The 24,398-nt window shown below is 46.9% G+C and overlaps 1 pseudogene; it reads right to left on the reverse strand.

The window, feature by feature from the left end:
• Positions 1 to 18,168: 18,168 nt before the first annotated feature.
• LOC118395140 (zona pellucida sperm-binding protein 4-like) lies at positions 18,169 to 24,339 on the reverse strand (annotated as a pseudogene).
• Between the last annotated feature and the right edge of the window lie 59 nt (positions 24,340 to 24,398).

The raw sequence follows: 24,398 nt of genomic DNA on the forward strand, positions 1-24,398 counted from the left end.
ACAGCTGGAGACCGAATTCAGCGTGCATGCTCCCGGGCAGCTACAAGGAGTCAATAGAGCGCGATGGGACAAGGACATCCCGGCCGGCCAAACCCTACCCTAACGACACTGGGCCAATTGTGCGCCACTTCATGGTCTCCTGGTCGCGGCCGGCTTCAACACAGCCCGGGATGGAACCCAGATCTGCAATGCCTTAGACCGCTGTACCACTCGGGATGCCAATGTGATGTGTTTTAATTTGAGCCTATTCTGGTTTCATCTGCCTTCCTCACATTCTCAGAAAAATTGTCAATCTTACATCTCCTGGCCCCTGAATTGCAGCGAGGCATAGTTGACTTCATGTTCCTGTGTGTGTCCTGTATGTCCATCTTTGTTTCTGATTGGATGGCTAGGTGAAAGACCCTGAATAAATTAGACGGAGTGCATTTAAATAATGTCAAGTATTGAAATAGTTCATTCATTCCTTCTCATTCATAACTGTACAATGTATATGCTATGCTCAGTCATTCATGACTTACTGAGTACAGAATACTGAATGATTGTAAATAGTCATTGATTGAAAATAGAGCTACAGTATATACAGCATATAACGGCCTCTTTCTTCCATATTTAACCCCATCAAAAACATTTTTTGATTTCTCTCACCTGCTTTTCACCTGGTACCTTCAGAACACTACGCAGTGTACATGTCAGAGGTCGACCTTTAAAGAAATAACAAACCAATTGAATCACTCTGCCAAGGCTGACAGGACTATATCTTCCTTTAGATGTTCAAACTGAGACAGAAAGTAGTGGTGATCCACAGTAACTAGTATAATGGAATGCCATTGTGAGTGAGGGATGTCTCCCCGTATGTCTCCCCATCCAGACGTGTGTGTCTGTGTGTGTGTGTGTGTGTGTGTGTGTGTGTGTGTGTGTGTGTGTGTGTGTGTGTGTGTGTGTGTGTGTGTGTGTGTGTGTGTGTGTGTGTGTGTGTGTGTGCATGCAAACGTGGGTGCTTATGTGTGTTTGTCTACAGTGTGTTCTTGTCTGTGTGACACCATGCCTGATGCTCTTACGTGCTGTCTGGACCCGACGTCCTGCTGGGATGGGGATGCTGCGGTTGGGGTAGGGGCTCTGGGTGGTACGAGCCGTCTGGTCACAGCTGATCTCTGCTGCTCCCCGGGGGGTCTGATGCTGCTGCACCCCCTTCACTCACCAGGTTCTCACTTGTGCCATTACGCCAGCCCTGACAATGACACACACCCAAGTAAGAAGATACACAGGCATAGGTGTACACACACACACACACACACACACACACACACACACACACACACACACACACACACACACACACACACACACACACACACACACACACACACACACACAAACATGCACAATTAACTAGGGGTTTTCACAAAATGAACTACGGAATAAATATAAGAGAATAATGCAGTATTTGTGAAATGCAACAGTACCAGAAAACCAAAGTGAACACAACATGGCAGTTTATTTGATGTCCCCTGCTAGATCGATTTGTTTCTCTTGTGTCTGAAAAAACGCTAAACAAAAAGTGAACATTTCACACAAACAGTGGTGTTGTGGTGAGTTTCCTGTCATTGCTGACTGTAGTCAACAGGTGTGATTAAGAAATATATGTATTTTATAAATAAGAGGAGTGACGTGAGTGAGTGTTGAAGGAGGACACACGTGTAGACCAAAAAGTTGAGTAAAAGAACAAGCGGAACACAGCAGAAACGAAGGACGAGGGAGGACATGGAAGACACTTCCTGTGGTGAGAGAAGAGAGGGAGGAGACATGATAAAGAGATGTGTGTCAATATTGGACCATTCAGACATTTTGGCTACAGTCTGGCATTTTGTGTAGAACTGTGACTAAATACCAATGCCACCAAAATGTTGTTACATACTGTCTTACTGTATGCATACAACCAATTTCACATCTCGAAGGATGGTTTTTAAGACCTGTATCATCATTGATTCACAATTTAGGTAGCATATCAGGGGAGAATGAGATATGCAACACTCTTAGAAAAAAAGGTGCTATCTAGAACTGTAAAGGGTTCTTCGGCTGTCCCCATAGGAGAACCCTTTGTAGAACCCTATTTGGTTCTACGAAGAACCCTTTTGGGTTCCATGTAGAACCTTTTCTACAGAGGGTTCTACCTGGAACCAAAAAGGGTTCTACCTGGAACCAAAAAGGGTTATCTTATGGGGACAGCTGAAAGCCACTTTTGCAACCATTTTTTCTAAGAGTGTAGGCATCATTTGAATATTAAAAGTGAGATGGAAATACTGAGGTAAAAATGTTAACCAGTTGTGAATAAGTCACTGCATTCTTTTGATTTTCCAAAGTGGCTGTCAGTCACTATGCACTCACGGTTGAGAAACAGCTTGACTCTTTCCGACCCCCCACCCCTCATGTCATGGGTGGCGACACAGTAGTACGTCCTGGGCTTGTCCGGCTGGACAGTGATGTTCTGGTGATTGATGATGAAATGTTCCCTTTCCTCAACCAGCCTGTACCACTTGTAGCTGTTGAAAGGGGGGTAACTGTGACAGTGGCAGGTCAGTGCCACAGGGCTTCCCCCATCACTCTGCCATCTATTGGTCATGTTGTGAATGACCTCTGTGAGCTTTGGCTTATCTGTGATGGAAGATAATGGAATAAAACGATTCTTATACATTTGAATAGAAAGATTTTGTCTTTAGTTATACTAATAGAATAATATAAGTTCAGGCTCTACACAAATAACCACATGTCTTTATTCCCAAGGCAAGGGCTGTTGTTTTACTGCTAACCTACAAAGCATTACATGGGCTTGCTCCTACCCATCTCTCTGATTTGGTCCTGCCGAACATGCCTACACGTACGCTATGGTCACAAGACGCAGGCCTCCTAATCGTATCCTAGAATTTCTAAGCAAACAGCTGGAGGCATGGTTTTCTCGTATAGAGCTCAATTTTTATGGAATGGTCTGCCTACCCATGTGAGAGACGCAGACTCGGTCTCAACCTTTAAGTCTTTACTGAAGATTCATCTCTTCAGTGGGTAATATGATTGAGTGTAGTCTGGCCCAGGAGTGTGAAGGTGAACGGAAAGGCTCTGGAGCAACAAACCGCCCTTGCTGTCTCTGCCTGGCCGGTTCCCCTCTTCCCACTGGGATTCTCTGCCTCTAACCCTATTACAGGGGCTGAATCACTGGCTTACTGGTGCTCTTTCATGCCGTCCCTAGGAGGGGTGCGTCACTTGAGTGGGTTGAGTCACTGATGTGATCTTCCTGTCTGGGTTGGCGCCCCCCCTTGGGTTGTGCCGTGGCGGAGATCTTTGTGGGCTATACTCGGCCTTGTCTCAGGATGGTAAGTTGAAGAAGATATCCATCTAGTCGTGTGGGGGCTGTGCTTTGGCAAAGTGGGTGGGGTTATATCCTTCCTGTTTGGCCCTGTCCGGGGGTATCATCGGATGGGGCCACAGTATCTCCTGACCCCTCCTGTCTCAGCCTCCAGTATTTATGCTGCAGTAGTTTGTGTCGGGGGGCTAGGGTCAGTTTGTTATATCTGGAGTACTTCTCCTGTCTTATCCGGTGTCCTGTGTGAATGTAAGTATGCTCTCTCTCTTTCTCTCTTTCTCTCTTTCTTTCTCTCTCTCGGAGGACCTGAGCCCTAGGACCATGCCTCAGGACTACCTGGCATGATGACTCCTTGCTGTTCCCAGTCCACCTGGCCGTGCTGCTGTTCCAGTTTCAACTGTTCTGCCTGTGGCTATGTAATCCTGACCTGTTCACCGGACGTGCTACCTGTCCCAGACCTGCTATTTTCAACTCTCTAGAGACAGCAGGAGTGGTAGAGATACTCTTAATGATCAGCTATGAAAAGCCAACTGACATTTACTCCTGAGGTGCTGACTTGCTGCACCCTCGACAACTACTGTGATTATTATTATTTGACAATGCTGGTCATTTATGAACATTTGAACATCTTGCCGATGTTCTGTTATAATCTCCACCCGGCACAGCCAGAAGAGGAATGGCCACCCCTCATAGCCTGGTTCCTCTCTAGGTTTCTTCCTAGGTTTTGGCCTTTCAAGGGAGTTTTTCCTAGCCACCGTGCTTCTACACCTGCATTGCTTGCTGTTTGGGGTTTTAGGCTGGGTTTCTGTACAGCACTTTGAGATATCAGCTGATGTACGAAGGGCTATATAAATACATTTGATTTGATTTTGATTTGTGGAGAGGAGGAGAGTTTTGAAATAACCACCTGTTCAAATGTTTGTCAGAGAGGACTGAAGATACGATATACACATTTCAAATATGAACACAAACATGAATATAGAGGCTGCCATGTATAAAAGTCCTCATGAATAAGCTAACCAAAATATCTTATATAATATCTATTTATCTTAATTTTTCTTAGTCCAAGATTGCGTAGCAGTCGGACGTCTGTTTTTGTCTTGTCCCATCCAGTGTATATATTGTTTTCTTCGTATATATTTCGCATTATTTTTAATCCCTCTTTCCATCTATGGACTGAACATACTCTCCTGCAACCCGCCTCACCCAAAGTGGTACGGATCTGCTATTTTTTATACTCTAGAACAGGAACCCACACCAGAAGCTAGCCAGCTAACTAGCTAGTAGTCAGTTACCCACAGCTAGCGGTCATCACCGTTAACTCGGACATCAGCCAGCCTCAGCCCGGTCAATTCCTGCCAGTATGCACAGAGTGATATCAACCCAGAGCATATTGGACTGCTTTTTCTCAACCGCATCTCTGGATTCCTACTGCAAACTCTGCACCTTTACACCGGACCATCACAGCTAGCTAGCTACTATCCGAGAGGCTACTGCTGGCTAACGTCTCTGTCCCAAAGCAAGCATCAGATAGCCTGGAGCTAGCCTCGAGTGAGGCCCATCTCCCAGCTAGCCGAAGAAGTTCATCAGCCAATTCTTGGGCTAAAATACTTTGTTTGCAAATTGGCCTGGACCCTTTACTGTAGACACAGAGCCCAGCCGATCATTCATGACTGGTCTACCGACATAACCGTCCGAGGTGGTTTTAACAGGCTCTTCCGTTGCGACGTCCCCGGATGCCAATCTGCTAGCCCCAGCCCGCCAGCTGTCTGAATCACCATGTCTCCAGCTCGCCTAGCGTAGCAGCACTACTGAATTGGCTCCCTGACTTGTCTATTGCTACTCACTGGACCCGATGATCCATTGCTATATATATATATTGTTATAGACCCCCTTCAGCCCCCAGCTGTGCCTTGGACACCATATGAGAATTGATTGCCCCCCATCTATCTTCAGAGTTCGTACAGTTAGGTGACCTAAACTGGGACATGCTTAACACCCCGGCCATCCTTCTATCAAAGCTAGATGCCCTCAATCTCACACAAATGATCAAGGAACCTACCATGTACAACCCCAAATCCGTAACCATGGGCACCCTCTTAGATATCATCCTGACCAACTTGCCCTCCAAATACACCTCTGCTGTCTTCAATCAGGATCTCAGTGATCACTGCCTCATTGCCTGAGTGCGTAATGGGTCAGCGGTCAATCGACCACTCCTCATCACTGTCAAACGCTCCCTAAAACACTTCAGCGAGCAGGCCTTTCTAATCGACCTGGCACGGGTATCCTGGAAGGATATTGACCTCATCCCATCAGTAGAGGATGCCTGGTTGCTCTTTAAAAGTGCTTTCCTCACCATCTAAATTAGCATGCCACATTTAACAAATGTGGAACTAAAAACAGATATATCCATTGGTTCACCCCAGACTTGACTGCCCTTGATCAGCACAAAAACATATTTTGGCATTCCGCATTTTTAATTTTACCTTTATTTTACTAGGTAAGTCAGTTAAGAACAAATTCGTATTTTCAATGACGGCCTAGGAACAGTGGGTTAACTGCCTGTTCAGGGGCAGAACAACAGATTTGTACCTTGTCAGCTCAGGGATTTGAACTTTCAACCTTTCAGTTACTAGTCCAATGGTCTAACCACTAGGCTACCCTGCCGCATTAGCATCTAATAGCCCCCGTGATATGCAACTTTTCAGGGAAGTCAGGAACCAATATACTCAGTCAGTTAGGAAAGCTAAGGCTAGCTTATTCAAACAGAAATTGGCATCCTGTAGCACTAATTCCAAAACGTTTTGGGACAATGTATAGTCAATGGAGAATAAGAGCTCCTTCTCCCAGCTAGGCTAGGAAACACTGTCACCACCGATAAATCTACGATAATTGATCATTTCAATAAGCATTTTTCTACGGCTGGCCATGCTTTCCACCTGGCTACCACTACCCTGGTCAACAGCTCAAATCACCTGGGCAAGACAATCTGGACCCTCTCTTTCTAAAATGATCTGTCGAAATTGTTGCAACCCCTATTACTTGCCTGTTCAACCTCTCTTTCGTATCATCTGAGATCCCCAAAGATTGTAAAGCTACCGCGGTCATCCCCCTCTTCAAAGGGGGAAACACTCTAGACACAAATTGTTACAGACCTATATCCATCCCGCCCTGCCTTTCTAAAATCTTTGAAAGCCAAGTTAACAAACAGATCACTGATAATTTTGAATCCCACTGTACCTTCTCCACTATGCAATCTGGTTTCCGAGCTGGTCATGGGTTCACCTCGGCCACGCTCAAGGTCCTTAATGATATCATAACCTTCATCGATAAAAGACAGTACTGTGCAGCCGTCTTCATTGACCTGGCCAAGGCTTTCGACTCTGTCAATCACCGCATTCTTATCGGCAGACTCAATAGCCTTGGCTTCTCAAATTACTGCCTCGCCTGGTTCACCAACTACTTCTCAGATAGAGTTCAGTGTGTCAAATTGGAAGGCCTGTTATCCAGACCTCTGGCAGTCTCTATGGGGGTACCACAGGGTTCAATTATCGGGCCGACCTTTTTCTCTGTATATATCAACGATGTCGCTCTTGCTGCGAGTGATTCCCTGATCCACCTCTACGCAGATGACACCATTCTGTATACAACTGGCCCTTCTTTGGACACTGTGTTAAAACCTGTTGGGGATAGGGCTGTTTACTGCCCCCTTTGGAGGAATTGCGTGCCCATATTAAACAGACATTTTTTTTGTCAAAAGTTGCTAATATATGCAAATAAAAAATATTATTGAATAGAAAACACTCTAAAGCTTCTAAAACCGTTTAAATTATGTCTGTATGTAAAGCAGAACTCACAGGGCAGTCATTCTCCCAAACTCTCTCTTGTCATCATAAAAGTTGGCCCAACTTTGACGTCATCCCCCCCACCCTTCCCAAGCACCTACAGGTCTGGGAACAGTCTCTTTGTCTTCAGCGCGATGTCTGCTTCCAATGGGGCTTCTCATTGTGAGAATCGCGCGCTCACGAGAGTTTTGGCGGGCCGAAACCTTTCGGTCACGCAAAAAAACAGGTTACTTTTATGCGCGCTCTGCTCGGGTCCTGTCTTTTTTCCAAGATCGATTAAACGGTGCCTGTGTTTCTGTTCGTCCTCACAATTGCTGTACACCTTTATAACATGTTAAATCTTGATTATGAACTTAGTTTGACAAGTTTAGTCGACATATAATATGTAATTTCGACGTTTTGGTGCGCATCCACTTGACTTTTGGCTGCATTTCAACTGAAATGTGTCGTGTTTGAGAACCGAAAGACAGACTGCAAAACTAAACGCTGTTTTTGGTAAGTATAATTCCTTCCAGGTCTTCTGATGGAAGAACAGCAAAGGTAAGGGAATATTTATGTGGTAAATTTGGGTTTCTGTGGACTCCAAGATAGAGGAGCCATAATGCTACTTTTTGAGCGCCGACTCATAGTATAGCCTAGTGAACGAAACCTGTAACGTTAAAAATAAATGTAACACAGCGATTGCATTCAGAAGAAGTATATCTTCCTATATATATGTAGAACATGCATATTTAGTCAAAGTTTATGATGTATATTCCTTGTTAGCTGACGTTATCTGCCGGAGCTATCGTCATTTCTCAGGACATTTGAGTAGCATTTTTTGAACGATGCATCATTGTAAACAGAGATTTATGGATATATATAGCATATTATTGAAAAAAACATAAATGTACTGTGTAACATGTTATATTACTGTCATCTGATAAAGATTTGAAAAGGTTAGTGAAATTATTTTTCTTTTAATCCTGCGTTTGTTGATTGCATATTTTTTTCAACTATGCAAATTAGCTGTGTCTTCGGTGGTGGTTTGACATAAATATGTGCTATGTTTTCGCCGTAAAACATTTTAGAAATCTGACTTGCTGGGTAGATAAACAAGGTGTTTATCTTTCATTTGAGCCATTGAACTTGTTAATGTGTGGAGGTTAAATATTTTTAGGCATATTTTTGCGTTCCATGCGCCACCTTCCAGCTGAACGTGGGGGGGGTTCCCAAATGGGAACGCCGAACCTCATCAGGTTTAACAAACCTCCAAACGAGCTTCAATGCCATACAACACTCCTTCTGTGGCCTCCAACTGCTCTTAAATGCTAGTAAAACTAAGTGCATGCTTTTCAACCGATCGTTGCCCGCACCCACCCGCCCAACCGACTAGCATCACTACTCTGGACGGTTCTGACTTAGAATATGTGTAAATGACACAATGAGACAATAACAAATAAGTGCATAGGGCCAATCATTTCCCTAAGCTAGAAATGCAGAAATATTTTTAGAGGAAAACATAATAAAGCTTACCAGCTTGTTTGCTGCATTAACCAAGGTTGCATATCTTCCAAGTCTTCATTGTCTTATTTGTCCATTCATCAGTTGCCTTCATTTTTTGGGCATCTAACTTGACCTTTAGCTTTATTGTTACACCACAGAACAGGCACTTCTTTGATGCGACTCCTATTGATGTGTTACAACTAGGACACAGCTTACAGCTGGAGCCAGGAGCCATTCTGCATGAAAGGTGGATACGAAAGTGTCAGAAAGAATAGCCCTATACACATAACTTTGACTGATGGAATGCACCAGGGGAGATCCACTCTGGCATGGGGCTTGAATTGTGAGATACAAATAGCAATTCATAAAGAGAGTTTGGCCAACTAAGGAGATGACGTTGAGTTCACATTAAACGTCAAGCCCTGACCCTTCTCAACCCCATTAAAGAAGTGCTGTGTGTGTGTTTGAAGGTGACATGGGTTTCAATGACTGAGTCATATGGGTCAGATCAGATAATGGACCTTGCCTGGTACGAAAACTAAGCTTGAGGCTTTAGTTATTTTCTGTTTAGTGTTTTTGTTGCACCTTACAGAACTATTCGTTTGTCGGTTTGTTGTGTTTGTTCAGTATTAATCTTCATTCAAATTATTATGAATACGTACCACACTGCATTTTTGTCCTCTTCTCCTTCTTTCGACGACACGTCACACTGTAATGTAAAAATGTGTCATACTATCTGTTGACTACTATTGTAACCTAGATATAGGTTACCTGCCATAGCCTCAGGTGCATAGTGAGTGTTATTAGTTGACAGATTATACAGTACCTGGGCCAGTGGGATTTGGTTACTTATTTTAAGTTAAAAAATGTGAATAATTTCCTCCAGTTGGTTGGCATGTTTAAACTACAACCTGGTTTGGTTTTTGAAAACACAAGAAATGGGAAGAAAGCTGAATTAAAAGAGAAAAGGTCTCCACTTAAAATGCAGCCAGAGGATGGATGGAGAGAGGGAGAGAGAGAGGGGGAGAGAGAAAGAGAGAGAGCGAGACCAAGGCCTGTACTCTGGAGCGGGATCGATTTGGAGGTGGAAGGTCCGTCATGGTCTGGGACTGTGTGTCACAGCATCATCGGACTGAGCTTGTTGTCATTGCAGTGCGTTACAGGGAGGACATCCTCCTCCCTCATGTGGTACCCTTCCTGCAGGCTCATCCTGACATGACCCTCCAGCATGACAATGCCACCAGCCATACTGCTTGTTCTGTGCGTGATTTCATGCAAGACAAGAATGTCAGTGTTCTGCCATGGCCAGAGAAGAGCCCAGATCTCAATCCCATTGAGCACGTCTGGGACCTGTTGGATCAGGGAGTGGGGCTAGGGCCATTCCCCCCAGTAATGTCCGGGAACTTGCAGGTGCTTTGGTGGAAGAGTGGGGTAACATCTCACAGCAAGAACTGGCAAATCTGGTGCAGTCCCTGAGGAGGAGATGCATTGCAGTACTTAATGCAGCTGGTGGCCACACCAGATACTGACTGTTACTTTTGATTTTGACCCCCCCCCCTTTGTTCAGGGACACATTATTCAATTTCTGTTGGTCACATGTTTGTGGAACTTCAGTTTATGTCTCAGTTGTTGAATCTTGTTATGTTCATACAAATATTTACACATGTTAAGTTTGCTGAAAATGAACGCAGTTGACAGTGAGAGGACATTTATTTTTATTGCTGAGTTTAGCTCTATTTGGCAGGGGTGTCAAACTCATTCCACAGAGGACCGAGTGTCTGCGGGTTTTTGGTTTTTCATTTCAATTAACACCTCCACAACCTAACCAGGTGAGCGGAGTTCCTTAGTAATTCGTGACCTTGATTTATCAATCAAGGTTGGAGCAAAAACCTGCAGACACTCGGACCTCCCATTGTAGGGGTTTGACACGTGGATTAAAGTAATGAACCACTCAAACTAGTTTAATCAGGTGTGTAGATTTCTAATTTCCTTAATGTTGTGGCTCTTGTCAAATACTTTCTGCAGCACACACTACAGGTCAACATGAGCTGCCAAAATGATTCTGACGTGTGCCAGGCCTTCCAGTCCCAAAATAGAAGGGATTTCGACAGGCAAGAGCCCCCCTCCCCCCTTCTAATTTCCCGCATTTTGTCAAATACTTTCCATCGAACAAACTTCACATCAGGGTAGGATACCCGAAATTAATAATTCATGTGTGTGTGTGTTATATTAAACATAGAGGATGAAGTCAAATGTAGGCAAGCAATAAACATTTCAGAACCACTACTTGTCGAATAAGACATCTGAAGACAGTAGCCTAAACATTGGATGTAGGCTAAACATTGGTACCGCTTCTTGAAAATAGAATTGTGTAGATATGTTAAAGCAACCAAACATTTGCCAATGTTATATTTTATTTTGTGCATTAATTTCATTCTTACTTTATTTACGACTAGAACCTTAATAATAATCACCATACTTACTTCACAAACAATAATTATACTAGTTGACTTTACGGACACACAGTAGGCTATTGACACTCGCTCCGCGATGGTCGTGACTGGGTATGAGGGCTGGACACCCTGAGACCCAGACCCTACTGTTGTCTATTACACATACTAATGCCTCGTTCAAATGCTATCGGGGTTCTCGGAAAGTCCTAGTTCCTACTGGGATGTTTCACTTGAATGACCCCCCAAATAGGAATAACAAGTGGGAAATGAGAAAATTATGTTGCCAATCTTATTGGTTTAAACATTGTTCCGAATTAAAAAGCACTTGAACACAATCATGTCGGAGTTACAACTTTCCATTTTCCCATTTCACACGAAAATGTGAAGCCAGCATAATACAGCGTTTAAGTGCTCGTCTGTACTAGGAAACGGACATTCTGACTGTTTGAACGCGTTACAGTAGCCTAAGTTTATAACATGATTGGCATGACCGTAATAATCATAATGGAAAGGCCTTTCGAAGTGCCATAAGTGTAAGCCAACATAATTAATTATTTGACATTAACTTGTTTAACATGTAATACATGCATTATGACATTTATGAAAGTTATTATGTAATTTAGGCTCCACGAAATATGTAATGCGTAATGACGAAAATCGTGTACTGTTGCCTATACGAAAAAATGCCCTTTCTGATTACAAGTGCACCAGTATCCCAAAGTATTAAACGAAATCAAGCATAGAAAACAGCATTGGCATTAATAAAACCATTTTCCCCCCACGAATTAAGTCGCACATAATATTTTCTCACAAATTATGTTCAGCAAGTCTAAAACAGTACATATAGGCATACAACTATACATTTTAAAACAGGATTAAATAAAGACAACATTTTTGTATATTCATTTTTGTATACGAATTAGCCATAAAGAAGAACAACAATTAAATATAGGCTATCGTGTCAATGGTTGTTGCAAAGGCTTGTGTGGAGCCTAGTGGTTAAATTAGTCTTTTCGAATGAAATAAGTAGCACATAAATTCGTGTTTTTTCTAACGAATTAAGCAACACAAACACGCACAAAATTTGCTGAAATGCATTATGTACACAAATGCACGAATTGAATGCTCTGGCGCCTCTGGGCTGAGGGGCTCTGGCGCCTCTGGGCTGAGGGGCTCTGGCGCCTCTGGGCTGAGGGGCTCCGGCAGCGGCGCCGGACAGGCGGGACGCTCCGGCAGCGGCGCCGGACAGGCGGGAGGCTCCGGCAGTGGCGCCGGACAGGCGGGAGGCTCCGGCAGCGGCGCCGGACAGGCGGGACGCTCCGGCAACGGCGCAGGACAGGCGGGGACGCTCCGGCAGCGGCGCAGGACAGGCGGGACGCTCCGGCAACGGCGCCGGACAAGCGGGACGCTCCGGCAGCGGCGCCGGACAGGCGGGACGCTCCGGCAGCGGCGCCAGACAGGCGGGACGCTCCGGCAGCGGCGCCGGATGGGCGGGGCGCTCCGGCAGCGGCGCCGGACAGGCGGGAGCACCTGCAGAGAGGAGACAGAGAGACAGCCTGGTGCGTGGAGCTGCTACAGGAGGCAGCGGCGCCGGACAGGCGGGATGCTCCAGCAGCGGCGCCGGACAGGAGGGACGCTCAGGCAGCGGCGCCGGACAGGCGGGAGGCTCCGGCAGTGGCGCCGGACAGGCGGGAGGCTCCGGCAGCGGCGCCGGACAGGCGGGAGGCTCCGGACAGGCGGGAGGCTCCGGCAGCGGCGCCGGACAGGCGGGAGGCTCCGGCAGCGGCGCCGGACAGGCGGAACGCTCCGACAGCGGCGCCGGACAGGCGGGAACACCTGCAGGGAGGAGACTGAGAGACAGCCTGGTGCGTGGGGCTGCCACAGGAACTACCAGGCTGGGGAGACTTTCAGGAGGCTTGGTGTTAGGAGGAGCCTGAAAGACCGGGCTGTGGGGAGCACTGGAGCTCTGGTGCGCAACCTTGGCACCACTTCCCCAGGCTGGACAACTACTCGAGCCCGGACCCTCAAGAGTGCAGGCACAGGTTGAACCGGGCTGTGGGTAAGCACGGGAGATCTAGTGCTTACTACACGCACCTCTCCCCTAGGCTCCACTCCCACAGTTGCCCGGTACGAGCGGAGCGCAGGCAGAGGACGCACTGCACCCTCCCAGCGCCCCGGAGACACAGCACGCAGAGCCGGCGCAGGATAACCTGGACCAAGACTGCGTACCGGCGACCAGACCCGCTGAGCAGGCACCATACGCCCTGGCTCAATGCCCACACTCACATGGCACTCTCGGGGGCTGCCCTATAGCGCACCGGGCTATGGACACGCACTGGCGACACCGTGCGCTCAACCGCATAACACGGTGCCTGACCAGTAATGCGCTGCTCATAATAAGCACGAGGAGTGAGCTCAGGTCTGCTACCTGGCTTAGTACCACACCTCGTGTGCCCCCAAAAAAATTTGGGGCTGCCTCTCGTACCTGTCGCACTGCCGTGCTGGCTCCTCATATTGCCGCCGATCAGCTTTCGCTGCCTCCAGCTCTGCTTTGGGGCTGCGATTTTCCCCAGCCAACCTCATTCTCCTGTAACCTTCCTTGCATTGCTCCATCGAATCCCAGGCGGGCTCCGGCACTCTCCCTGGGTCGACCGCCCACCTATCTATCTCCTCCCAAGTTGTGTAGTCCAAATTCAGCTCTGATGCTGGCCGCTGTTGTTGTTGCTGCTGCTGCTGTCGTCGCTGTCCTTTACCACGCCGCTTGGTCCGATTGTGGTGGGTGATTCTGTAACGAGTTTCCTCCTCTTCTTCCGAAGAGGAGAGGCGAAACGGATCAGAGGACCAATACGCGGCGTGGTAATTTTCCATGGTACTTCTTTAATGCTTTAAGGTACACATGAACAAACTAACAAAACAAGAAAACGTGAAAACTCAAATTACAGTCCTATCTGGTGCATACACAGAGACAGGAAACAATCACCCACAAACACACAGTGAAACCCAGGCCACCTAAGTATGATTCTCAATCAGAGACAACTAATGACACCTGCCTCTGATTGAGAACCATACTAGGCCGAAACATAGAAATTCCCAAAACCTAGACAAACAAACATAGACTACCCACCCAACTCACGCCCTGACCATACTAACTAAACACAAAACACAGAAAATAAAGGTCAGAACGTGACAATGTCACGCACAAGAACACGTGGTCATCCCTACTGCCTCTGATCTGGTGGACTCACTAAACAGAGAACATCCCTGGTCATCCCTACTGCCTCTGATCTGGAGGACTCACTAAACAGAGAACATCCCTGGTCATCCCTACTGCCTCTGATCTGGTGGACTCACTAAACAGAGAACATCCCTGGTCATCCCTACTGCCTCTGATCTGGACTCACTAAACAGAGAACATCCCTGGTCATCCCTACTGCCTCTGATCTGGTGGACTCACTAAACAGAGAACATCTCTGGTCATCCCTACCGCCTCTGATCTGGAGGACTCACTAAACAGAGAACATCCCTGGTCATCCCTACTGCCTCTGATCTGGAGGACTCACTAAACAGAGAACATCCCTGGTCATCCCTACCGCCTCTGATCTGGAGGACTCACTAAACAGAGAACATCCCTGGTCATCCCTACCGCCTCTGATCTGGAGGACTCACTAAACAGAGAACATCCCTGGTCATCCCTACTGCCTCTGATCTGGAGGACTCACTAAACAGAGAACATCCCTGGTCATCCCTACTGACACTGATCTGGTGGACTCACTAAACAGAGAACATCCCTGGTCATCCCTACTGCCTCTGATCTGGACTCACTAAACAGAGAACATCTCTGGTCATCCCTACTGCCTCTGATCTGGAGGACTCACTAAACAGAGAACATCCCTGGTCATCCCTACCGCCTCTGATCTGGAGGACTCACTAAACAGAGAACATCCCTGGTCATCCCTACCGCCTCTGATCTGGAGGACTCACTAAACAGAGAACATCCCTGGTCATCCCTACTGCCTCTCATCTGGAGGACTCACTAAACAGAGAACATCCCTGGTCATCCCTACTGACTCTGATCTGGTGGACTCACTAAACAGAGAACATCCCTGGTCATCCCTACTGCCTCTGATCTGGAGGACTCACTAAACAGAGAACATCCCTGGTCATCCCTACTGACTCTGATCTGGAGGACTCACTAAACAGAGAACATCCCTGGTCATCCCTACTGCATGTGATCTGGTGGACTCACTAAACAGAGAACATCCCTGGTCATCCCTACCGCCTCTGATCTGGAGGACTCACTAAACAGAGAACATCCCTGGTCATCCCTACTGCCTCTGATCTGGTGGCCTCACTAAACAGAGAACATCCCTGGTCATCCCTACTGCCACTGATCTGGTGGACTCACTAAATAGAGAATATCCCTTTCATCCCTACTGCCTCTGATCTGGCAGACTCACTAAACACAAACGTAGAATGTGTAAATGATGTCTGAGTTTTGGAATGTGCCCCTGGCTATCCGGAAATGTTAAAAACAATCAAATGGTGCAGCCTGCTTTGCCTAATATAACGAATTTGAAGTGATTTATACTTTTACTTTTGATACTAAAGTATATTTTAGCAATTACATTTACTTTCGATACTTAATTATGTTTAGAACCAAATACTTTTATACTTTTACTCAAGTAGTATTTTAATGGGTGACTTTCACTTTCACTTGAGTAACTTTCTATTAAGGTATCTAAACTTTTACTCCAGTATGACAAGTGGGTACTTTTTCCAACACCGGATACATGCTGCTTCTCTTCTGTCATAACTTGTTGCTCTATAACACTAAATAAAGTAGCGCTCACCAGAATATCCACTTACATCGATAGAATGAATGCATTAGTTTTGGGTGCATATTTTATGTGGTTGAAATACTGTCTGCTTGCATAATAGATATCACATTACACACAATTTTTTCTCAAGAAATGCTGGAAAAAATAATCTCCACTCCTGTTCCCAAGGCAAAATTAACATTTGTGTCATTTTACTGTGAGAAATGCCTAATTCTGTAGGAGTAAATATTATATTAAGCTAGATTATTATATTAAGTAACATGTCAGAGGTTATAGGCCTATAGCCAGTGTCCATATTTCCGTTACTATTCCATTTATCCCATATGAACTCAAATGAGGAATATTCTTTTTATTCAAGGATACAGGGATACTCATGAGCAGGATGTTAAATGTGCATGTAAAAAGCTTTTCCCGAAGAAGACCTTAAGCGGGGTATGCGCTACTACACAAAATACTGTGCGCATATAAACGTGGTCATTGAGGCAATTTAGTGTTGACCTACAGACCTTATATACTAAAACTACTAAATCTGTTCTGTATTTTGGCCCAGAATGATAGTTCTACACAACCCTGACCACTGCTATCAAGGTGTTCCAAGAATTAGACAATGCCTTCACATAACAACCCTGACCACTGCTATCAAGGTGTTCCAAGAATTAGACAATGCCTTCACATAACAACCCTGACCACTGCTATCAAGGTGTTCCAAGAATTAGACAATGCCTTCACATAGCAACCCTGACCACTGCTATCAAGGTGTTCCAAGAATTAGACAATGCCTTCACATAACAACCCTGACCACTGCTATCAAGGTGTTCCAAGAATTAGACAATACCTTCACACAACAACCCTGACCACTGCTATCAAGGTGTTGCAAGAATTAGACAATGCCTTCACATAACAACCCTGACCACTGCTATCAAGGTGTTCCAAGAATTAGACAATGCCTTCACATAACAACCCTGACCACTGCTATCAAGGTGTTCCAAGAATTAGACAATGCCTTCACATAACAACCCTGACCACTGCTATCAAGGTGTCCCAATAATCAGACAATGCCTTCACATAACAACCCTGACCACTGCTATCAAGGTGTCCCAAGAATTAGACAATGCCTTCACATAACAACCCTGACCACTGCTATCAAGGTGTTCCAAGAATTAGACAATGCCTTCACATAACAACCCTGACCACTGCTATCAAGGTGTTCCAAGAATTAGACAATGCCTTCACATAACAACCCTGACCACTGCTATCAAGGTGTTCCAAGAATTAGACAATGCCTTCACATAACAACCCTGACCACTGCTATCAAGGTGTCCCAATAATCAGACAATGCCTTCACATAACAACCCTGACCACTGCTATCAAGGTGTCCCAAGAATTAGACAATGCCTTCACATAACAACCCTGACCACTGCTATCAAGGTGTTCCAAGAATTAGACAATGCCTTCACATAACAACCCTGACCACTGCTATCAAGGTGTCCCAAGAATTAGACAATGCCTTCACATAACAACCCTGACCACTGCTATCAAGGTGTCCCAAGAATTAGACAATGCCTTCACATAACAACCCTGACCACTGCTATCAAGGTGTTCCAAGAATTAGACAATACCTTCACATAACAACCCTGACCACTGCTATCAAGGTGTTCCAAGAATTAGACAATACCTTCACATAACAACCCTGACCAGATTTACAGATCCTATATCCACATTTTTATGTCGAGAGAGTAGGCTTCAATATGCACAAATAAGTTTAAAAAATCATTTTTATGAATTGCCAACTTTGTGGTACAACTGTTTATTAGAAACAATAAATACGCAGCAAAATCAGGAGCCCATGTTGTATTATAACCATATAGAGTTAAAGTTTGTGTCTGAGCTGCTGTCTTGCTGTAATCGGGATATTTCCAACAAACCTTTACTTGGTGATACTTTCTTCATTATTTGTTCGAAAGGTTCCAGTGTATGTAGGAAATGCCTGGAGTACTTCTGTGTCTAGTTGCAAGTGGAACTAAAAAAAAGAGAGAATATTCAGAAAAATATTATTTCCACGTTTTGCATAGATTGAGAAACGCCTCTTGCACGTGTATAGATCTTTGTTTTGGACGCACTGTGTGACATGCTGTCAGCCGTGGCTCACGTCGCATAGAAACGACTAGTTCCTGCAAAGATGTTGGGAAATGCAAGATGTCTGGCAGCTAAAATCGGGAGGCCACCTCTCACTCTGTGCAAAAAGTGGATTTAATATTTTTCTGAATATTCTCAGATTTTTTGGAGTACCGCCGGCAACTGGACACGGACGTTTATAAGAGATATGTTTCTTCCAAATCAAGAACAAATAAAGTATCGTCAAGAAAAATCCCGGTATGGAATTACGGAGTACATTATTTCATACCCCATTACAAACTGTAGCTGGTTGAATTAGTGGTCTGAAGGGGAGACAGGCTTTTTGTCAACCAGGACCACTTCTCCACTGGAGACCACAGCAGTCTGTATAGTCTTCCTCTGAGCAGCAGCAACATCTCTCCCTGAAAAACACCACGGAAACAGATAAGAACAGAACCTGGGTCATGTTCACAATAACATCTGAAAGTAGAAGTGTTGATCTCGGATCAGTTGTCTGTTAAATCATAACGATTAAGATTATGGACAGGGAGGATCTGATTGGAGATCAGCACTCCTACTTTGAGACACTTTAAATATGGGCCATGGTGCCCAAGCAAGGCCTTTATAACGGGAGAACCACTACCTACTTTGCCTGTTGCATTTCGGTTCACAGGAGACCCCTGGAGTAGGGTAGCACACAGATGTACTACAGTGGATGAAAATCTGTAAAGAGAGTACAGAATAAAAGAAGTTAGTGAAAAGTAAATAGTATATCAAATGAAGTTTCTATCGTAAAAAAGCCAGCCAATTACCCGCTCTTTCTGGGGAGACAGGGTGTGATCCACAAAGGTGAACATCTCGAGGGTAAAGCGTTTGTAGTGGTTGGGGTACAGAAGGCCAGAGGAACGTTCCACAGGGACCATGGTGGTCAGGTAATTATCATTCTGGTAGGAACAACTGGAAAGAGAGAGAGGAGTAATAGATAGTTCATGTTGCAAAATCCAACCCTTCCTGTCCAAAGCAATTTAGTGTACAAAACATGAGGAACAACCGCTCTTTCCATGACATAGACTTATCCCAAATCAAATGTTATTGGTCACATGCACATGGTTAGCAGATGTTAATGCCAGTGTAAGGAAATGCTTGTGCTTCTAGTTCCGACAATGCAGTAATATCTAACAAGTAATCTAACAACAACTACCTTATACACACAAATGTAAAGGGATGAATAAGAATATGTACATATAAATATATGAATGAGTGATGGCCGTGCGGCATAGGCAAGATGCAGTAGAATAAATAGAATAAAATACAGTATATTCATATGAGATGAGTAATGTAGGGTATGTAAACATTATTAAAGTGGCATTATTTAAAGTGACTCGTGATACCTTTAATAATTTCATTTATTAAAGTGGCCAGAGATTTGAGTCAGTATGTTGGCAGCAGCCACTCAGTGTTAGTGATGGCTGTTTAACAGTCTGATGGCCTTGAGATAGAAGCTGTTTTTCAGTCTCTCGGTCCCAGATTTGATGCACCTGTACTGACCTCGCCTTCTGGATGATAGCGGGGTGAACAAACAGTGGCTCAGGTGGTTGTTATCCTTGATGAACTTTTTGGCCTTCCTGTGACATTGTTGGTGTCATGGAGGGCAGGTAGTTTGCCCCCGGTGATGTGTTGTGCAGACCTCACTACCCTCTGGAGAGCCTTGCGGTTGTGGGCAGAGCAGTTGCCGTACCAGGCGGTGATACAGCCCGACAGGAATGCTCTCGATTGTGCATCTGTAAAAGTTTGTGAGTGTTTTAGGTGACAAGTCAAATTTCTTCAGCCTCCTGAGGTTGAAGAGGCGTTGCTGCGCCTTCTTCACGACGCTGTCTGTGTGGGTGGACCAATTCAGTTTGTCTGTGAAGTTTACGCTGAGGAACTTCCCACCTTCTCCGCTACTGTCCCGTCGATGTGGATGGGGGTGCTCCCTCTGCTGTTTCCTGAAGTCCACGATCATCTCCTTTGTTTTGTTGACGTTGAGTGTGAGGTTTTTTCCTGACACCACACTCCGAGGGCCCTCACCTCCTCCCTATAGGCCGTCTCGTCGTTGTTGGTAATCAAGACTACCACTGTAGTTTCGTCTGCAAATTTGATGATTGAGTTGGAGGCGTGCATGGCCACGCAGTCATGGGTGAACAGGGAGTACAGGAGAGGGCTGAGCACGCACCCTTGTGGGGCCTCAGTGTTGAGGATCAGCGGGGTGAAGATGCTGTTTCCTACCCTCACCACCTGGGGTGGCCCGTCAGGAAGTCAGAACCCAGTTGCACAGGGCAGGGTTGAGACCCAGGGTCTCGAGCTTAATGACGATGGTACAATGGTGTTAAATGCTGAGCTGTACCAGGTGAATCCAGGTGAAAGCTATGATCCCTTATTGATGTCACCTGTTAAATCCACTTCAATCAGTGGAGATGGAGGGGACGGGACATGTCAAAGATGGATTTTTAAGTCTTAAAACAACTGAGACATGGATTGTGTATAGTTCCCTTCCATGGGTGAATGGACAAAACAAAATGTTTAAGTGCCAGGGAACGGGATATAGTAGGTGCACCGGTTTTAGTTTGTCATGAACTGCAACGATGCTGGGTTTTTCACGCTCAACAGTTTCCCTTGTGTATCAAGAATGCTCCACCACCCAAAGGACATTCAGCACTTGACTCAACTATGGGAAGCATTGGAGTCGACATGGGCCAGCATCCATGTTGAACGCTTTCGACACCTTGCCGACGAATCGAGGCTGTTCTGAGGGCAAAAGGGGGTGCAAATCAAAATTAGGAAGGTGTTCCTAATGTGTTGTGCACTCAGTGTATCTATAATTCAAAATACATAGTGGTACATGATACCTTTGATGTCACATAACGAAGAGATCTCAAACATATTGTTCAAAATACATACAGTATTAGTAAAAAGAGCATGTCGTATAATCAGGGAGCAGCAAGCATGGAAATGAGGTGGATAGTACTGTAGTTACTCTTCAATGATGAGATCCCACTGGGGCATGCTGACAGGGCTGGGCTCAGAGGTGGTCCAGCAGTGCTCCAGCATCAGGAACAGGTTGGGATCCTTCCTCTCCAGGATGCGAACCTCAACGTTCACAGGCTGCCTCAAGACTTTAGTGATGGGGTAGTCTTCCTCAGTGTAATACAATGTGAAGGATCTCGACTCTGGAAGTCAGACGGGATTGGAAAAACGTTTGTAAAAGTCAATACAATTTTTTTTTTTTTAATCACTTCATTGCGTTCAAATATTACAAATTGACACAGAACGTTACCGTCATTACACCCCTTGGTGTCGCATGTTCCTTTGGCCAGTCTCAGTTCCACACTGAGGGGTCCCGGAGCAGCAACAGGAGCGGGTGCAGGAATAGTGTTCACCTCAGTAACCAGAGCCTCTACTGCAGTGGCAGAGTACTTACACTGGAACAGCAGCCTAGATAGGGAGAAACAAGCAGTGATACAATAGGGTCTTCAAGCATACTGTATCACTGCTTTATGGGCGAAGACACGCCCGTGACGTTCTGAATCGCCTCTGGGGAATCAATCAAGTCAATTCAATCTTACAGAGAGAAGACTCACTCAAAATGGCTGTCCCTGGTGATAGAGCCTCGAGGTCCCACCCCCACGTTATAGGAAGATGCCATCCTGTTCTCGTAAACCACATAACCACTTTCCTCCTGCAGGGGAGAGTCCACAGTTAATACCGAGCCAGTGTATAACATTCATATTATCTCTACTCACCTTTATAGTGGTGCCACAGGCAGTGACAGGGAACTGGTATATGGCGAAGGCTGACGTGATGCCAACAGGACTGCAGGGGCGGTCATTTCCCCCAACAGACTGATGGAATCAATGTCTATTTTGGGCCAAGTGGAATCCCTGGCCACCACCACCACAAACTGAGCATCCCTGGTACACTGCACAGTCACTGGGGAAAGAGAGGAAAAAGTACATGTTTTGAGCATTACAATATCATCTGAGCATTACAAGACAGAAACAATATCAGACACTCACCTGCCTTCCCATAGTAGCACTGCTGTCCATTGAAGCAGCAGTAGATAGCCTGACATTGAGATGGAGTAATATCTGGGGTTCCACATTGCACTATATCCCGAACCGGTACTTGACATCTCTGATCTGGAGTTTGGGTTACTGCTGGCCACTGGGACTCTGGCCGCTGGGGAGTCTGCTGCTGTGGCCCCTGGATCACTGGCCTCTGAGGAGTCTGCTGCTGTGGCCACTGGGACTCTGGCCGCTGGGGAGTCTGCTGCTGTGGCCACTGGGACTCTGGCCGCTGGGGAGTCTGCTGCTGTGGCCCCTGGATCACTGGCCTCTGAGGAGTCTGTTGCTGTGGCCACTGGGACTCTGGCCGCTGGGGAGTCTGCTGCTGTGGCCCCTGGATCACTGGCCTCTGAGGAGTCTGTTGCTGTGGCCACTGGGACTCTGGCCGCTGGGGAGTCTGCTGCTGTGGCCCCTGGATCACTGGCCTCTGAGGAGTCTGCTGCTGTGGCCACTGGGACTCTGGCCGCTGGGGAGTCTGCTGCTGTGGCCCCTGGATCACTGGCCTCTGAGGAGTCTGTTGCTGTGGCCACTGGGACTCTGGCCGCTGGGGAGTCTGCTGCTGTGGCCACTGGGACTCTGGCCGCTGGGGAGTCTGCTGCTGTGGCCACTGGGACTCTGGCCGCTGGGGAGTCTGCTGCTGTGGCCCCTGGATCACTGGCCTCTGAGGAGTCTGCTGCTGTGGCCCCTGGATCACTGGCCTCTGAGGAGTCTGCTGCTGTGGCCACTGGGACTCTGGCCGCTGGGGAGTCTGCTGCTGTGGCCACTGCGACTCTGGCCGCTGGGGAGTCTGCTGCTGTGGCCCCTGGATCACTGGCCTCTGAGGAGTCTGCTGCTGTGGCCCCTGGATCACTGGCCTCTGAGGAGTCTGCTGCTGTGGCCACTGGGACTCTGGCCGCTGGGGAGTCTGTTGCTGTGGCCTCTGGTGATCTGGTCTCTGGGGAGTCTGTAGCTGTGGCCACTGGGGCTCATGCCTCTGAGGAGTCTGCTGCTGTGTCCCCTGGATCACTGGCCTCTGAGGAGTCTGCTGCTGTGGTCCCTGGATCACTGGTCTCTGGGGAGTCTGCTGCTGTGGCCTCTGGTGATCTGGTCTCTGGGGAGTCTGTAGCTGTGGCCACTGGGGCTCATGCCTCTGGGGAGTCTGCTGCTGTGGCCTCTGGTGATCTGGTCTCTGGGGAGTCTGTAGCTGTGGCCACTGGGGCTCATGCCTCTGGGGAGTCTGTAGCTGTGGCCCCTGGTGATCTGGCCTCTGAGGAGTCTGCTGCTGTGGCCACTGGGACTCTGGCCTATGGGGAGTCTGCTGCTGTGGCCTCTGAGGAGTCTGCTGCTGTGGCCTCTGAGGAGTCTGCAGCTGTGGCCACTGGGGCTCTGGTCTCTGGGATGTCTGCTGCTGTGGCCTCTGGGGCTCTGGTCTCTGGGGAGTCTGCTGCTGTGGCCTCTGGGGCTCTGGTCTCTGGAGAGTCTGTAGTTGTGGTCCCTGGGGCTCTGGCCTCTGCTGAGTCTGCAGCTGTGGCCTCTGGGGCTCTGGTCTCTGAGTCTGCAGCTGTGGCCTCTGGGGCTCTGGTCTCTGGAGAGTCTGTAGTTGTGGTCCCTGTGGCTCTGACCTCTGGTGAGTCTGCAGCTGTGGCATCTGGGTCTCTGGCCTCTGGAGAGTCTGTAGTTGTGGTCCCTGTGGCTCTGACCTCTGGTGAGTCTGCAGCTGTGGCCTCTGGGGCTCTGGTCTCTGAGTCTGCAGCTGTGGCCTCTGGGTCTCTGGCCTCTGGAGAGTCTGTAGTTGTGGTCCCTGTGGCTCTGACCTCTGGTGAGTCTGCAGCTGTGGCCTCTGGGGCTCTGGTCTCTGGTGAGTCTGCAGCTGTGGCCTCTGGGGCTCTGGTCTCTGGGGAGTCTGCAGCTGTGGCCTCTGGGGCTCTGGTCTCTGGGGAGTCTGCAGCTGTGGCCACTGGGGCTCTGGCCATTGGGGCTGTCTAGGCGTGGAGGTTGTAATTTGGGGTTGGGGGTTGTTGTACGAAGGAAGCCTCAAGTTAGGCTGTGCATCAGCACACCATGCGAACACTACCAACAACACAAACCCAAAGGAACACCACTTCACTGCCATACCTGCTCAAAAAGATATTAAGCTATCTTCAATAATACAGGTATGTGCAATATTGCCTATACAACCTATACTGCCTCCTGTAAAACAAATCCCTTTCCAACCCTGTGCAATT

The sequence above is a fragment of the Oncorhynchus keta genome, chromosome 31 (assembly GCF_023373465.1).
Source record: "Oncorhynchus keta strain PuntledgeMale-10-30-2019 chromosome 31, Oket_V2, whole genome shotgun sequence".
Lineage (NCBI taxonomy): Eukaryota > Metazoa > Chordata > Actinopteri > Salmoniformes > Salmonidae > Oncorhynchus > Oncorhynchus keta.